The 15,867-nt window shown below is 39.3% G+C and overlaps 1 protein-coding gene across 3 annotated transcripts in view; it reads right to left on the bottom strand.

The window, feature by feature from the left end:
• The window catches only part of sema5ba (sema domain, seven thrombospondin repeats (type 1 and type 1-like), transmembrane domain (TM) and short cytoplasmic domain, (semaphorin) 5Ba), a 282,636-nt gene that overhangs the window by 36,078 nt on the left and 230,691 nt on the right, over positions 1-15,867 (bottom strand). The window lies entirely within an intron of this gene.

Here is a 15,867-nt window from a genome sequence, read left to right as displayed (position 1 = left end):
TTAAAATCAGTCCAAAGAGTCAGGAACAATAAAATAAATCTCCTTTGTGTCCTCCTGATCAGAGATAACCTGAAGCTATATTGGGCTGTCAGCAGAACTAGATCCGGAACCAACCAGTAACCACAGCACGTTTACGTACTGTGCATTTAACACACCTATTTTTATAATTAAGTACTGAGCCAACAATTAATCCCTTAAAGTGACAGAATATATATGTCAGTAGCTCTTCAGGATTTAATATTCAAATTCAGATTCAAAAATACTGGTCCTTCTCAAAATATTAGCATATTGTGATAAAGTTAATTATTTTCCATAATGTCATGATGAAAATTTAACATTCATATATTTTAGATACATTGCACACTAACTGAAATATTTCAGGTCTTTTATTGTCTTAATACAGATGATTTTGGCATACAGCTCATGAAAACCCAAAATTCCTATCTCACAAAATTAGCATATCATTAAAAGGGTCTCTAAACGAGCTATGAACCTAATCATCTGAATCAACGAGTTAACTCTAAACACCTGCAAAAGATTCCTGAGGCCTTTAAAACTCCCAGCCTGGTTCATCACTCAAAACCCCAATCATGGGTAAGACTGCCGACCTGACTGTTGTCCAGAAGGCCACTATTGACACCCTCAAGCAAGAGGGTAAGACACAGAAAGAAATTTCTGAACGAATAGGCTGTTCCCAGAGTGCTGTATCAAGGCACCTCAGTGGGAAGTCTGTGGGAAGGAAAAAGTGTGGCAGAAAACGCTGCACAACGAGAAGAGGTGACCGGACCCTGAGGAAGATTGTGGAGAAGGACCGATTCCAGACCTTGGGGGACCTGCGGAAGCAGTGGACTGAGTGTGGAGTAGAAACATCCAGAGCCACCGTGCACAGGTGTGTGCAGGAAATGGGCTACAGGTGCCGCATTCCCCAGACCTGGGCTACAGAGAAGCAGCACTGGACTGTTGCTCAGTGGTCCAAAGTACTTTTTTCGGATGAAAGCAAATTCTGCATGTCATTCAGAAATCAAGGTGCCAGAGTCTGGAGGAAGACTGGGGAGAAGGAAATGCCAAAATGCCAGAAGTCCAGTGTCAAGTACCCACAGTCAGTGATGGTCTGGGGTGCCGTGTCAGCTGCTGGTGTTGGTCCACTGTGATTTATCAAGGGCAGGGTCAATGCAGCTAGCTATCAGGAGATTTTGGAGCACTTCATGCTTCCATCTGCTGAAAAGCTTTATGGAGATGAAAATTTCATTTTTCAGCACGACCTGGCACCTGCTCACAGTGCCAAAACCACTGGTAAATGGTTTACTGACCATGGTATCACTGTGCTCAATTGGCCTGCCAACTCTCCTGACCTGAACCCCATAGAGAATCTGTGGGATATTGTGAAGAGAACGTTGAGAGACTCAAGACCCAACACTCTGGATGAGCTAAAGGCCGCTATTGAAGCATCCTGGGCCTCCATAAGACCTCAGCAGTGCCACAGGCTGATTGCCTCCATGCCACGCCGCATTGAAGCTGTAATTTCTGCAAAAGGATTCCCGACCAAGTATTGAGTGCATAACTGTACATGATTATTTGAAGGTTGACGTTTTTTGTATTAAAAACAGTTTTCTTTTATTGGTCGGATGAAATATGCTAATTTTGTGAGATTGGGGTTTTGAGTGATGAACCAGGATGGGAGTTTTAAAGGCCCCGGGAATCTTTTGCAGGTGTTTAGAGTTAACTTGTTGATTCAGATGATTAGGTTCATAGCTCGTTTAGAGACCCTTTTAATGATATGCTAATTTTGTTTGATAGGAATTTTGGGTTTTCATGAGCTGTATGCCAAAATCATCTGTATTAAGACAATAAAAGACCTGAAATATTTCAGTTAGTGTGCAATGAATCTAAAATATATGAATGTTAAATTTTCATCATGACATTATGGAAAATAATGAACTTTATCACAATATGCTAATATTTTGAGAAGGACCTGTATATTATGTGTGAGAATTAGTAATATTTCCCTACTAGCCTGGATGCCCTTAGCAGTGGTTTAGTTTGCTTGTGTCTCTGGTCAGCTCCACCACTGATTTGAGGAGTACAATAACAATTTCATATTTTTAACAAATTTATGTATCTTATTAATTTGATCAAGAAAAAAGGCAAGAGACACCGTGCCAAATTTCTAAAAAAAGAATAATAAAATTGGTAAACATATGACTAAACTAAGAAAATATATAGGTGAATTGAATGTTGTGTGAAGTCTAAATGTTTAGGCCATATCTGTTACAAATATGTTGATCTGAAAAGGAACTGAAGAAGAATAACATCAATGCTGCATAATTCTTCCCTTTGCAAACACATCAACAATGCTACACATGGTACATTACCCAAACAGTGATTAAATATTTGTAATCTCCTCCAGTAAAACAGAGGCTTAATGGTTGCTAATTAAATCTAAAGCTGTTAATGATGAGGCTAAGCCGCCAGAGCTGATCAAGATGCCTGAGGAACATCGAATAAAAGGAATCAACTGAATAACTCCTCTTCCTCTCAAAGGCTCCCCTCCATTTTCTGCATCCCTCTCTTATTTACCCTCCTTCCCTCTCTCAACACCCTAATTACAGAACTGCAGCTTCTCTTCCTCATTGCCCTCAGCTCAACTGAAAAAGTCTCGTTTCTTCTTTCCTGGCGCAGGCTTTTGTGGTTTATTTGGAGAGCCCTGTAATGTTTAGCCTAGACGCTGAGGAATCTCCATGTGTTGTTAAAGGCTCTTTGTGCCCAGGCTGGAGGTTTCTGGTGAACCTGAGGTCAGTTTACATCTAATAAAGACATAACAGCTTAGTCAGCACATCTGAGGTGACCCCACAGGCAAAGAAATGAGCAGGCAGCCAGCTCTGTGGTGGGGTGTTGCACAGCTCAGTCCAAGTAGGAACAGTTTCCATCTTGATGTATTAACTATCACCTTGCATGTCATTTATATTATGTGACTCTATTATATCATTGCTGAATGCCATCTCCACAACAAATGGAACAATAATCATAATGAGGTCGGCCACACATCCACAGTTCGGTGAACATAATAGTTATTTCCATTTGATGTCGATAGCAGCTTGTTGCCATTTTGGCTCAAGGTCAGCCATGCTGTGTCCACATTGACTTTGATATATGGTTCTGCTTCGTCATCACTGCTGAAGATTTCCCATTTGGCTTTCTGATTACCAACACACTAGACTACCACACACACTGTTACAGGGTTCAGCTGAGCGGAAAAATTAATAAGTGCACATTTCAAGGATGGGATAATTATTAAAGAAGGAAGGTGGTAGCATTATGAAGCTTTATTAACATTTGGAGGGCCAAGAGCCAGACTGGAGGGCTTTTAACCTCAGGGAAAGATGTATTTATTTCTGTATTCACAAAAAGTGGAATTGATTTAAATAGAAGTATGAGTAGAAACACACTAGTTTGATCTGAACAGCACATAAAAATGCATCAGCTTTGAGGAGATGCTGACAAACATACTGCAGTGCACTTGTGAATTGGTATGAATTAACAGTAAAGTTTAGGTTTCAGACAAGTATAATATGCATATGCATCTGAGACATAGAAATAAATGTTTTAAATAGCATCAGCTTTAGGCAGAACATTCACGAAATGACCATATTAAAATGTTCTTTTAACTTTTTTTGTGAAAGCACTTTACTAATCTGAGATGAAACCTGACTTCAAGCACTTTATGCAACTTTTAAGGCAGAAGTTGAGAGCAGAGCACACAATAAATCTCCCAGTGTCAGATATGTTACCAGAGTACAGTGTCATTCAAAAGTACACATGCATACGGATTGTTTTTTTTGTTTTTCGCCACTTCAACCACAAACGTCCACTTTTTTTTGGTAATTTTTCATAAACGAATTCAGAGCAGTTGTTGACACTGTGAAGGCCTTTTGTTGGTGAAAGTGTGTGGTTGTCAGTTTCCAAATAGTCTTTAAATATATGTTGCAGGGATATGTTTGAACTGCAGATTCATCTCCACCTAAAAATCGATTTGACAAGTCAGACGACGGGTTACTGTTTATTTTAGTGGCGTGGATACCCGATGGCACACTATATCAAAACAGATGAGCTAGGCAATGTGGCCAGTTAAATTCTAAAGTGAGCTGCTAAACTCACCAGGCCATTTAACAATGTGTCATCAGAAGATAAATCTGCTCTATACTCTCTGCATGTGTAATTAGTTTTTTAAATCATTTGTGAATGCTGTAAAATCGAGTGTCTACTTTTATTATAAAACCTTTAACAACTAGACATAAAACAAAACTTCACCTTTAGTGGCAGGATGTCACAGGATAATTGCAAATATTTTCTCCAGAGCTGATAAATAATGGATTATAGTCATTCATTATTAGCTGTAGGACTGACAATCTTGGATTTTGTTCAGCTGTCTGGAGGGTCGGATGCAGTTGAAACATTTGTCCGCATACTTCTGCCTCTCTACCTCTGTTCAAGAGCCCTGTCTTAAAAAAACGACAACAAAAAAGCTCCCCTCCCTGCAGGGGTGGGAGTTAGTCCCTGGAGCCTTTTTATCACAACTGTTCTGGCCGTTTGGGATGTCTGGTCATGGTTAACTGGAAAACACAGAGAACTCATGCTAGCACTCAAACCTAATACATCCAATTAGGCCCGGTTAGAGACGCGCTGCAGAATGAGGGTGGCCAGGTCCGGGAGAAAAAGAAAATCAGGAAAATACAAGTGAGATTGCTTTCAGAAGAGCTTTAGCCCCTGGGGATAAAATCACAGAAAACTAACAGAGCTGAGAGACCAAACGAGACAGTATGGCTAACAGGTAGACATCATAAATTACTTTTCCAGTAATTGTGAGGACATATAAATGAATACGAATGTTTTTTTTTACAATTTACTTGAATATATCATTCCTGACAGTACATTTGGGTAAAATATGTCAAACCTGGAAATTATTGTTTAAATTGTGTTTTCAGACAGGTTGTTCTACTGTCTGATTTTGTCAGTGGCTCTGTTTTTACGGGTGTTGGGGCGGCAATATTTAAGAGAAACTGTGTTGGCTCCTGCAGCAACCTGTTATTTATTCAATTCTCTAGATGTAGAAAACAAGCTTTGTTCAGGTTTCAGCAGCAGGTTTATGGAGGGCGGAGCTGCTTGCCTCATCTGCCTCTGATCAGCCACCAGTTGGTTGATGATCATTTGACGATCATTTGAGTGTCAACCCATGTGGTACATCTAGCCCTCTGAGTAATTCTTCGTTGTTTTTCTTCCTTGTGCTCCCTTGGCTATGCTAACCCTGCTCTCTCTCCCATCTCCTAAGGTTACCTCGCAGGTTTTCCTCTGGATCTGTCATTCTATGAGGCTTCCTAGATTCAGAGTTCAAACTGCCTTGAACCATATGCAAAAATTGAAAAAAGTAAGCCAATTTTTCTTGAAATAAGTGTTTTTGCCCCTGATTTAAGCAGGCACATAAGACAATTTTCCAATGGAATAAGATGATTTATGTTTAAAATAAGAAAAAAACTCTATCTTCAAGTGCATAATATCTAATTAGCTTATTTTAATGGAAAAAATGCTCCTTGTATTGACAGATCATCTTATTTTCGTGCTCAAATTAATGGCAATTACACTCATTTTAAGAAATTTTAACTTATTTTTTTTTTAATCAGTTTTTGCACTTTCCTTCGCAACTGGCAACATCAAAGTTCCTCTCTCCTTCGTACCCTCCAGCCTAACCTGTCCTATCTCCAATGCTCCACCACTTCATATCGGACCGCAGGTCACCACATGGACCAACACCCCCAGACTCTGCTCACTCCTCCTCGTTCGACACTACTGATCTAACCCCAGTAAGATAAACTCCTTATTACTCTCTTCACAGTATTCTCCATTTATTCTCTCCGCTCTTCCTCAGTGACCCACAATCCCATGTTAACGGAACCCGCCTGGACCAGTCACCTACATCTGCTTTATATTTCAATAAACTTGTTAAACTTTGATCATTGTCTCTTGAGAGTTCTCTGGCATTGGGGTCAGAAGCTTGCCAAGAGACATGACAGAATAAAGAGCAAAGGCCGAAAACCAAACTTTCCAAAGAGGGGCAATACTGCAGCCCTGATTGTTCCCTGTGACCTGGTTCTAACATGGTATTTGGCCATTTAAAGCTTGATTACAAGGTTTTCTTCATATGGGATTTTCATACATAAACTAAGTGCTATAAATCTGCCTGAAGCTCAGAGTTCTGGCAATGAACCCTTAGATCAGGTTTCAAAGTTTAAAAAACCAAATTAAAAATGTTGCAAACACATTTTATCACACGAAGAACAATGTCTGACTCTGAGTTCACACTTTTATAGTTTGTATAAGAGATTATTGTAACCCTCTGCTTTCTGATTGTGTTTACATTACACTGATTTTAAAGTTTCTGCAGTGGCTACCTTTCCACCTCAGAATTCATTTGAAGTGTTGCACAGGTATTTAAAACTCTTAATGGTCCTAGTCTTGCTTTTACCCTACAGGCCCTCCAGACCCCTCGGGTCTTCCTTAAAGGGCCTTTTGCTGATACCTAAAGGGAGAACTAAAACACATGATGGAGCATTGTTCTCCTATCTTCCCTTAGCTGTGGAACAGCGTTCTTGAAGACCTGATGACAGCTGAGACTGGATGTTTTTGAACAAAAACTAAAGATGCATCTACTGATTTAGTCTGTTTTGTCATTTATTTTAATGTATGTGAAATTACAAATTGTTGCTCTTAACATTGGGAAACAGTCTCATTTGCGATCTAGATATTACATCCTCTAGTTAGGAATATGTAGAGAGTACTCCAATATTTTATAGTGGTAGTTTTTCATAGACAACTGGTGAAATATCACCAGAAATAAATGATGTACATTGTAATGTGTTTCTGACACAAGACAAAAATAGGTTTAAACTATTTTGATCAGCTTGAATTATTGATATGTATAAAACACCTCTACCATTGTAGAGGTAAATGAAAAGCCTTTGCAGACAAAATAAAGTTTAAGAAGTGGTGAACTTGAGGTTAAGACATAGTGCTTGTATGAATTTAAGGAGAAAAGGTGAGAAGATGAAGAAAGCAACACAGAGAGAGTAAGACTGGAGAACAGATCAAAATGATTACACTGAGACTCAGCCAGAACAAAGCCAGTAATAAAAGTAACAGCATTCTAGACCAGTAATAAATACATCCACTGTGTGAACACAATTTCTCTCTTTCTTCCCTAGTCCCAGGCTGGTGAAATGTTCCTGTGATTGGTCATACAGGCTTAGCAGCAGTGAGCTCCAGTAACCCGCTGGCAGCCACAGCCGACAGTAAATTAGGTTTGCTGGGAGAGCAGCCTGTACGCTGCACTCACACAGAGACAGGTCTGCTGGTGCTGGGGCATCCTATAGGAATTATGCTAACGTGTAGAGAAAATGGCATTTAAACATGCAATATACACAGAAATTAACAAAAGGCACACAACATGTGTAGATGCTAAAAGTCACCAGGTTTCTGTCTCCTTAGTACACTGCTGCTGGGTAAATCAATCAGTTAATCCAGTATCTCTTAAATGGTAATGGAAAATGGACTGAATTTATATAGTGCTTTTCTAGTCATACTAACCACTCAAAGTGCTTTACACTAGAGCCACATTAACCCAGTTGCACTCACAAATGTATACACATTAGTAGGCAGCTTGAGCTTAAGTGCCTCACCCAGTGGCACATCGATGTGGCAGGAGAAAGCTGGAATCGAACCCACAATTTACAGATTGCAAGACAACCACTCTTTCCACTGAGTCACAGTCACCTACAGTTTGCTTTCTTAAAGAGCTCTTAAAGCTCAGTTTTCTCTCTTAAAGAGCAAACTGAACTAAATCCCTTCAGGAAGCAGAGAAGATTTTACCAGCAGGATGTTTGTATTTCTCCTGTGGTATAACTTGATGTTTTTGGTGGTTAGTTTCAAAGAAAAACAAAATGTATTCCACTTCATCCCTGATCACCAATTATTTAACTTTTTCTCACTCTGTGAGATACATCTCTTTATTTAAATGTTCAATTTTGCAAGTTTTTATTCCATTAGTATCTTCAAAATAGTTGAAGTTGGGCACAGTGTGCCGGCACAGCGTTAGAGCCCGCGGCCCAGGTATAGAGAAGCTTCGGCCCTTGACACGGCTGTCCCCTGGTTCGAGTCCCAGCCACAGTGACCTATGCTGCATGTCTTGCCCCACTCTTCACCCCATTTCCTGTCTGTCTACTTTCAAGGAAAAAACAATTACAAAATAAAGGATGTTAGTGCCAGAAAACAAATAATTAGTTTAAGGTGTTGCATTTCTTCACCACAAAACAACAAAGAGTACTTGCACCTATTCTGTTCCAAAGCAAAATGGAAGTAAGGAAAAAGCAATATTAGGCTGTTCAAACAATGTCAGTATTGGAAATTTCTTTACAAACTCAAATATAACATGTATGTATTGAAAATACTTAAATATTTCACTCTACCTTGAATCACTGAACTGATATTTAGCTGTACAACTGCTGTTTCTGAGAACTACTTCACACTTGTGTAAGGGTCTACCAACTTTGGCACAATTGAACAGGTAGCCCAATTGGACTACATTTCTCACTTCCACTGGATTTCTTGGTTTTGGCCCAGACACAGCATGTTTGATGTACATAATAGGTTTTCTTCTTGATTAAGGTCTGGGGATTAGGCTGGCGGAACCATAATACTATTTGTGTTGTTCTGGAACCAAGATACTGCTCAATTACTGTTACGTTTGGAGATGTCGTATTGAAACACCAATTGTAAGGACATTTCTTCTACAAAGTACTTTAATGTATTCAAACTGATCCACAATTCCTGGTATTATCTTCATAGGCCCGACACCAAAGTATGAGAAACGTCTCCACACCATGTTGCTTTAACCACTGTGCTTCACAGTGTACTGTGGCTTCAGTTTAATGTTTGAGGCTCAGATGGCAAACCTTCTGGGGCCAAAAAGAACAATCTAACTTTTGTCAGTTGACAAGATGTTAAATTTCTCCTTAGCCCAGTCACTGTGTTCTTTTAGCAATTTAATATCTCTTCACCACATGCTGTGTTTCCCAACTATGGGACTCTGCAAAGGATTCACGCTGATAGATTGGTGTCACTTACTTAACTTTCAGCCCGGTTACTAACATGTGACTGTAAACATGTTTGATCTCACTGGAGATAAACATTAGCTCAGTTTTTTTCCATTTTTGCTATTCTTCAATTGATTGAAATGGTAGCCTTCAGTTTTCTTTCTCATTTTCCGGGTTTTGCTCTCATTTTAAAGCATTTGAGATCTTTTAAGCTGAGCTGTGTATAATTTTCTGCTTTTCTTTATATGTTCCCCCTCTCCAATCAAGACCCCGGGACACACCACCCCCGAAGCAGAGGCCTGACAGAGCCAAGGAGGCCAGGCCTTGGCAAGCAGCCACCGGGAGTGAGCCAGCACACACCAAAGCACCCGGCCCCAGACACCGAGAACCACAAGTACACCAGAGACTCCAACCACCGGCAGGTAGTGTGGCAGGGAGGAAATAGGCCCCCCATAATATTCGTTCTTAAATAAGGACCACCTGTTTGTTCACAGAATGACTGGCCTCACTGATTGAGCTCCTTTAAATAAATGAAGCAATTATACAGAATCAACAGTTGGTTCGTTTTCTGTTACTTTACTACACCTACACATAAACTGTTTGACATAAACATCAATTATTTGAGGTAGTGATGTTTTATGGTTATTATTTTAAGCACAACTGTTAATGAAGAAGGATATGTAAAATTAACTCATAGTTAAGATTTTTGATGAATGTTTTACAAATATCTTTTTTTATTGCGTCTCTGAAAACATTCACCCCTTCCATATATAGGTAATGACATGAGGCAGCGAAGCACATGCAGTTCAGCGGAAACACACTAAATGATTAACTGAGTACACGTTTTTTTCCAAAAAAACACTATGCTCCAGAAATGTGGATACAATTTGTTCAAAAGAGGTACAAAGATTTTAAATTTGCTAACCCCTATAGTATGCTAGACAAAACTCTAAAAAATGTCACAACTATATGCACAGATCAGGTGTACTGATAAGGTCTGTCCTGGCCAGGAACTTGGACAGGGGTCCCCCAAAGTGAACAAGGACCCTGTTTTTATTCATTAGGAGATAAAAACATTCTGTGATGCTCAGCTCTCCATCATATTAGTGGCATTTGGCTTCCTAAAACCTAGACTTGCTGTGCAGTCAATCTGACATATAGTCACAGAGTCAGTGTGAATGCTCCCATAATTTTTTTGTTGAGTTGTTTTAAAAGTTTTTATTTATTTAAGTAAGAGTAAAGTAACCTTCTCCTGCCTAGGACTGAAAGTGGTCTTGAAAGTTGTTATTAGAGAAGAAGAAGGACAGACAGGATAAAGCTGCTTTTATCAATTTATTTCAGTCTCTTCTTTTTGGGTCCAGAGTTTTACCAAAACAAATGTTCTGGTTCCTGTTCAATAAGCATAAGAATCAGTTTCTCTGGCCCCCAAATTCCAATACAGACAGGAGTGTAACGTTTTTGCATTTGGGTTTTAATAATAATTAAATAACCTGACTCTCCCTGGACCCTTGAAGAAAACAGTTTTGTTTGTGTCACAAGTTAGTCAGGTCAGGTGTGACAAAAATTCACATTATACATGTTGGATTTTTGCAGGACAATGTAAGCACAAAAAAAAGTAAATGCTCTGATGACTGCATTCAGCATCACAGCTACATCAGCACATTATTGAGTCCAAAATAAATCACTTACCTAACAGAGTGAGATAGAGAGATAGGAGCTGCGTGGAGGACAGAGTGGTGCTGTTAGCCAGAGGTGCCAATTGGCCAGGTCAAATGTAATTACCACAAATAGAGGAGAAATACACACACATACATGATTAAACACACACACACACACACACACACACACATACAGTATAGACACATGCCACCTCACAAGCTGGAGCATTTGTCTGCACGCTGCCACTAAAAGAATACAAATCAGTGGCAGATAAAGAGGTTTAGAAGAGGCAGAAAATACACTTGAGTTGATGATGCAAATCTCCATTCTGTGATCTGCAAGGCTTGCCAGCATTAATAAGATAACAAAGAGCTTTGGTATACTAAAGTATAAGTCAGCAAAAAGACTTTTGGGATCACTGCCCAATTGTGTCCAACTACCAACTGTCTGACCCAAACAGTCGGAGACAAACACGAAGACCCAGGCCTGACATAACCTGAAAGCTGCTGAAATGCCGGTTTCATGTCCCACAAAAAAGCAAGTTTAATATCAACATTGATTAAGAAAGTGCCAACCAAAAAAAAACACTGATAACTTCAAGCTTGACTCAAATGTTCATCTCCCCACATGGACATACTAAATGTATTCTGGGGAAAGCTTTAATAGTCAGATGGGACAAAGACTGAGGTAACTGGCCACACTGAGAAGAGATGATTTGGTGGAGGCAAGGTGAATCTTTCAAACTTAAGAATACTGTGCCAGCATTCATGTATGGTAGTGGTAGCATCACACTGTGGGGTATTCTGCTTCCAGAGTTACTGGTGCGTCACGTTCAGGAAGAATAAAGGAATAACCAAAAAGTGGGAATACTCCGTAATTCTTATTTTTTTTTCTCAAATGAGAAAGTTGAACATGGACACAATTTAGTGATTCAAGAGGATAACGCTCTGAATCAAAACATCAACATTTTTCACAGGAAACCAACTAATTCAAACAAGGTCTGACATTTCTCTGCATGGTCATTCCACTCAGAAAAAGACAAAAAAATCATTAAACACCCCAAATAATTATGATATTTGTTGTTGATAATGGTGTATGTAAATTTCTGACCGACAACATACAGGGGTTGGACAATGAAACTGAAACACCTGTCATTTTAGTGTGGGAGGTTTCATGGGTAAATTGGACCAGCCTGGTAGCCAGTCTTCATTGATTGCACATTGCACCAGTAAGAGCAGAGTGTGAAGGTTCAATTAGCAGGGTAAGAGCACAGTTTTGCTCAAAATATTGAAATGCACACAACATTATGGGTGACATACCAGAGTTCAAAAGAGGACAAATTGTTGGTGCACGTCTTGCTGGCGCATCTGTGACCAAGACAGCAAGTCTTTGTGATGTATCAAGAGCCACGGTATCCAGGGTAATGACAGCATACCACCAAGAAGGACGAACCACATCCAACAGGATTAACTGTGGACGCAAGAGGAAGCTGTCTGAAAGGGATGTTCGGGTGCTAACCCGGATTGTATCCAAAAAACATAAAACCACGGCTGCCCAAATCACGGCAGAATTAAATGTGCACCTCAACTCTCCTGTTTCCACCAGAACTGTCCATCGGCAGCTCCACAGGGTCAATATACACGGCCGGGCTGCTATAGCCAAACCTTTGGTCACTCATGCCAATGCCAAACATTGGTTTCAATGGTGCAAGGAGCGCAAATCTTGGGCTGTGGACAATGTGAAACATGTATTGTTCTCTGATGAGTCCACCTTTACTGTTTTCCCCACATCCGGGAGAGTTACGGTGTGGAGAAGCCCCAAAGAAGCGTACCACCCAGACTGTTGCATGCCCAGAGTGAAGCATGGGGGTGGATCAGTGATGTGTAAGAGTTTTGTGTTCATTTCCTGTATTTGAAATCTTTCGTAAAGCCCTAAAGGGATATTTCAGCATTTTTAAAGTTCTATTAAAATGTTATAGGCAAGTAATGCCTTACCTGCAGTAGAATGTCCCCTTGGTGTTTTCATTTATGATAAATCCAGATTAGATTTTTCTGAAGGCTAATGGCTAATTAGTGTTCAAAACCAAGGAGGGCTTTATAATGGTTGTTTATTAGAGAAGCTCATGATTATTTACATGGGAAATTAAGGTAGGAGCTGGTGCGCCACCCGTGATCTTCCTGTAATTTCCAGGGTAATTATCTGATATAAATGCAAGGTAGTGTAGGAAAAGTCTATGAAATAATTGTCACTTAAATATTATTGTTTTTTAACACCCCTTATATCCAACAGTTTTCCTTACATGAAATACTTTATATTTTCTGCTCTCTGTACATGTTTGACGCAGGAAGACTATTGGTTGCCGGCTTCCTCCATTTTCTGTGTAGATACTCAAACAATCCAATAGTTTAAAGCTTCACGAAGGAGCGTTAGCATAAGCCACAATTATGTACAGGTACATCTAAAAAAATGTCAATATCATGAAAAAGTTAGATATTTTATTTGACTGATTTCAGAAAGTGAAACTTATATTATATAGATTAATTACACACAAAGTGAATATTCCAAGCCTTTATTTATTGTAATATTGAAAATTATTTCTTACAGATAAGGCAGCAATCTTCCCCATGATTGTGTAGCCTTGACCCAGACTGAAAGACAATTTAGAGGCTCAGGAAATCTTGGCAGGGCTTTGAGTTCATTAGCTGAGTAGGAGGTGACACCATGAGTTTACAATATTTAACGCAAGCCGTAATCATCAAATTAAAAAAGAAAAAAAGGCTTAATATATTTCAATCTATTTGTGTCATAAATAGTTATGATTTTTAATTGATATATATCATTTTTAACACCAACTGTTGACCCCATGGTTAACAGTTGGAGTTGAAGTTGAAATTAAAATAGTTTTTTTTGAGGATCAGATCATGTCCCTCTTCTGAGGCTAAACAGGCACTGGTTAATCCTACTCTCATGTCTGTGCTGGATTATGGCGACATTTTAGACATGCATGCTTCTCTTAAATGTCTTTATTCATTGGATACTGTTTATCATTGGGCTTTAAGACTTATAACATGATTAAAATGTGTCATACATCACAGTACGCTGTATGCACATGTTGGGAAGACAGCCTTGGCTATCTATAGACTATATCATTAGCAAATTTTCATTTGTAAGGCCATACTTGGACTGCTTCCTTCTTAATTGTTGGCTTACATAAATAGAAAAGTTGCTGGAGGTTATTCTCTTCGTTGTGAGAACTTTTACTTTCCATGCCTAAAGTCTGAGCTGAGCTCCATCTGCATGGAACAAGTTACAGATAAACTTAAACTGAAAAATGCTGCTGTCACTAAATGTTCTTAAGGTTGCTCTTAAAGATCTTGAGAGGGGATCATTTGTCTGTATTTTGTTTTATTTAGGGATGCTTTATTATTCTATTTATGATGGTGTTAAAGTTTTTCTTTTCTTTTCTTTGATATTTTGTTATGAATATCATGTAACTCTGTGGGCTGCTGCCAGTCTTGACCAGGATTCTCTGTAAAAGAGATTCTGAAATGTTACAGCACAAAATGTGGCAGATGTTACAAAATAAAGCCTCTCTGGTCCAGTGAAAATCCAGGATTTGGCCTGGGAAACATGATGACTTTCTTTAATCTTTCATGTTTTTAAAGACATAACAAGCGTAAAATACACCAAAACTACGGCTCAACATGTTGGACACCAATATTGATAGCACTGCCAACACATTTATAGCTTCACGCTATCAAAAATGAAGCAAATGTTCATTATCTGTCAGCAAATATTTCATTCCACTTCAGAGTGAGGCTGTTAACTATTCTGCTGCTCTGTCTTCTATGTCTCAGGCTTAGGTGTGTTTGTGTGCATCCGTCATCTGCTGTGCCTACACTGTGACTCCGCTGTCAGCTGTATTTCTGCTCTGCTCGACTACAGTCTGCGAGCACATGTGGATTTCTGACTACAGGACTCTGGGGCATGCACAGTGGAGTTAAGTGGTCCATAGTGCAGAAGTGTGTGGAGCAGAAAGGTGAGGGAGAACACATGAGGTGAAAAGTAGCTGAACTGACAATATGTTGGCAAGTTGGAGTTAATGCAGTGAGGTGTCAACCAAAAAGACAAAACCGAGGCTCTGCTATTGCTAAGGGGGAGCTGTATGTAATGAGGAGCTTTAAAAAAAGACTGCTGCTAAAGAAAATGTAAAGATTTGAAAGATTTATATCAGCACACTTGTTAAACATGAGTTTCATATACAATCCACTGAAAAAGTATTCATATCTCTTGAACTTTTTTACAGTTTCTCACATTATATTCAATGACTTCAATATATTTGGGGGGAATTTAATGGTGAAGTGGATGTAAAATGATTCATGATTTTCAAAATGTTTTACAAATATAATTCTGCCTCACTGAGTCAATATTTTGTAAAATTACATTTTGGGTTATGTTGCCACCAGCTTTGCACATCAACAGACTGAAATGTGTGCCCTTTCTTTTTTGCCTAATAGCTCAAGATCAGACAGCTTAGATGGAAAATGAACATCAATTTGGTCCTGCAAATGATTCTCAATTGGATTTAGGTCAGGACTATGACTGGTTCATTTTAACATATTAATATGCTTTAATCTGATGAGTATTTAGTTTGATTGCCCTGCTAGAAGGAGAAACTTCTGCACCAGTCTCCAACCTTCTGCAGCCTCTAATAAGTGTTGTTCCAGGATTGTCCGATTTAAGGTGGTCCACACTCTTTTCATTCCCAGAAGACGGATTGGTAAGTGCTTCGCCAGATGTTCAAAGCTAAAACTTCTCCACAACTTTTTCCCTGCCCTGTCTGCTGTGTTCCTTGGTCTTTATGATGATGTTTGTTCACTAACTAAACTGAGGCCTTCACGGAACAGCTGGAATTATACAGTAAATTAATTACACACCGGTGGACTCTAATAAGGTCACTTCTGAAGGCAAGTGACCTTATTAAAAGGCAAGCGGTTGGGAGTGTCGGAAGAAAGGCGGCAGAATATCAACACTCAAGGGGTATAAATAGCCTTGCAAGGTGCTATGC

Source organism: Girardinichthys multiradiatus, chromosome 7 (assembly GCF_021462225.1).
Source record: "Girardinichthys multiradiatus isolate DD_20200921_A chromosome 7, DD_fGirMul_XY1, whole genome shotgun sequence".
In the NCBI taxonomy this organism is placed as follows: Eukaryota; Metazoa; Chordata; class Actinopteri; order Cyprinodontiformes; family Goodeidae; genus Girardinichthys; species Girardinichthys multiradiatus.
The sequence above is the reverse complement of the archived record's forward strand: the minus strand, read 5'-3'. Positions and strand labels throughout refer to the sequence as shown.